Below are 3,191 nucleotides of genomic sequence, written 5' to 3'. Positions count from 1 at the left end.
TTGACCAGTGAAAAGTTTTAAAAGAAACATAAGGGGTATATAACGTTGTAATACAAAGTTGTCAATGGCGAAGGGAATACTATGAAGTAGCTGGAGTCGCATGATAAATACTCTCTTAGTTGCATCAATTCCTAGAATGCACTGCTTCAGTGACGTAACCTATTGGCTCTAGTTATTATTATTGCTGTTCACTTACAATTTTGTAAATCTGTTCTTGGAATCCACAAAAGCATTTCCACTACAGGTGCTCTGGGGAAAGTGGACGTTTTTGTCCTGTTGTATGTGTTTTATTTAAAAGGAAAATTGTAAGTAGTCCTCGTCGTCCATTATGTAATTTTTTGTCTGAAGATATTTTTCACTTTGTATTAAATTCTCCTCGCTATAGTGATATAAGAAACGATCTGTTTGTTTCCACCTCACCTCAATTTAGACAATTGTGTTCAACTGAATATGTTGATGTTATTTGGGCAATTTCGAGATATTTAGATCAGACGACATCAATCCAAATAAGTTTTAATTTATAGTGCTATACGAACGTCTCTCAGTTTTTAACAAATAGATAGAAACATGTTGTTACTCGCTCTTCATTATTTATTTATGAACAAGTATTAATGTGCTCTAATGAAATTGTACATTATATATGTAAACATGATTGTATTATGTTTGTATCTCTGGGCGCTGGGGGGTTATTCACTAAAGCCATGCTAATTTTATTCTTTAATCAACTGTTCACATTTTTAAATAAAAAACTTTATTGCATAAGAGGATGAATTTCACCATGGAAGCAGAAGAAGATGACTCTATACCCTTTCTGGATGTGAGAATTAAGCGTTTAGGAGGTCAGTTGAAGACATGCGTGTATAGGAAACCTTCGCATACAGATCAATATGTGAACTACCATTCCAACACCCCTCAACATGTCAAAAGGGCAGCCATCACAGCGCTGGTCAGAAGAGCAAAAAGGATTTGTGACCCAGAATACTTTCAACAAGAAGTACAACACATCAAGAAAGTATTCTGCTTGCACAACAACTACCCTCCAGCCTTTGTACATCAAGCTTTTCGATCCGTATTAATGGCAAAACCAACCAACCAACAGCCTAATCCCAACAGACCATCAACCCGCTTAGCTATCCCATTCATCGGAAAAGCATCATACCAAATCAAGAAGATCCTGAAAAAGTCAGTCGGCATTGAAACAGTGTTCTCTGGCAACTCAATGCTTAAAGATTTGCTCAGAGCCAGTGGTAAATTGAATCCCTCCAACAACCAAAAACCTAAGGGAAGTTGAGTGCTCCTGTGGAAGTTCTTATATAGGGGAAACAAAGAGACCCCTTGATGTTCGACTCAAAGACCATCAAGACAAGCCCGGCAATGAAGGAAAATCTGCTGTGGCTGAACATCTTGCTATGGGAAGGAAAACAGGACATAAAGTCAACTTTGACAACACCAACATACTGACAATCAATAAGCACATAGATAAAACCAGGAGACTTCATGAAGCTATCCACATCAGAAGATATCAGCCTGACCTTAACAGAGATGAAGGTGTTCGTTTATCGCATGCATATGATAAACTTATCAACTTGTAATTATTCATATTCAAAAACAATTTCCAACTTTAAGCATAGTTAGTTATATGAACAATGTAGTTTCTATTAATAAAAGACTCCAATACCAGCAATAGTTGTTTATTTAATCTTCAATTAATCTTTTTTAATTCATTTACTTTACTTCAATTATTTTACTTAATCAGCCTGTATGTTATTTTAAGAATTATATACCTCTTATTGTACCTGTTAAAATTTAATGTAATGTATCAATAAACCATTTATCTCTTGTGTGTTCTTAATAATAAGCATTAATGTATATGTAGTTTGCCCATCACTTCTTCTCATTATGTGCCTGAGGACGACGGGGGAAACACGTCGAAATGTTGCATAAAACTTAAACCAGTGATTGTTGTTCCATAAAGCTGTGTCTATATAAAAACTTTTGTTTATCCTCGGTTTTTAAACAATTTATAAAGAATGTCAATGGGTAGCTTATTCCAATACTTGACCACCTGATCTTGACCAGTCCATCTTCCCAATGTCAAGCTATTACTACAAGTGTCTCATACCTTGACTACAATAACCATCATTCTTGTATCACAGATCTGAAGTTACTATCTTTATCTATGTCAGGATTAAACTCCGGACCTTCAGCCCCTCTGACCTGCATCACTGACCGGGGAAGATCCTAAGTTACTATCTTTATCTATGACAGGATTAAACTCCGGACCTTCAGCCCCTCTGACCTGCATCACTGACCGGGGAAGATCCTAAGTTACTATCTTTATCTATGACAGGATTAAACTCCAGACCTTCAGCCCCTCTGACCTGCATCACTGACCGGGGAAGATCCTAAGTTACTATCTTTATCTATGACAGGATTAAACTCCAGACCTTCAGCCCCTCTGACCTGCATCACTGACCGGGGAAGATCCTAAGTTACTATCTTTATCTATGACAGGATTAAACTCCAGACCTTCAGCCACCCTGACCTGCATCACTGACCGGGGAATGCACATTCAACTAGCATTTTTCAAAAATTCATATCATCAAAAACATACCTTTTCTGGCATTATTTAATCACAAATCTTAAGATTTCATAGGATAGTCCCAAGCAAACCTATTCTGATTCCGTATGAGAAAATTCTAATTTATTCAATAAAGATTTTATAATTTCTGACATCTGTCATTGGGCGTATATTACCTTGCCTGACAAGCTATCTTCATGTGAATTTTCTGAGAGAGAAGTGTATCTTTCAAATGTAAAATTACTGAAAATTATATCTTTGTGCTCCAGAAGATGTTCTAAGACAAAGGGCATACAGTTTTCAATTTTTTTTGAATTTTAATGAATTTAGATGAAAAATTTCAATTCAAAACTCAATGTAGTCAGATAGTAGTTTGTGAATATTATTCAATCCGTAATTTAGTGTTACAAATCAGAAACCTCTTTATAAATCTGAACTTAATCCGTAAAATAGCTCACTTCCTGTTCATCCATTTTGTTTTAAAAGAAAGCAAGTTGCAATGGAAAATACTTCTAGAAAAAAGAAAATTCACAAGTGTGATGTTTGTGAGAAATGTTTCAGAGCGCCATCAATTCTTAATGCTCACACGAGAGTTCATACTGGAGAGAAA

This window comes from Lottia gigantea, assembly GCF_000327385.1.
Source record: "Lottia gigantea unplaced genomic scaffold LOTGIsca_60, whole genome shotgun sequence".
Taxonomy (NCBI): domain Eukaryota; kingdom Metazoa; phylum Mollusca; class Gastropoda; family Lottiidae; genus Lottia; species Lottia gigantea.
This window is presented reverse-complemented; position numbering follows the sequence as displayed.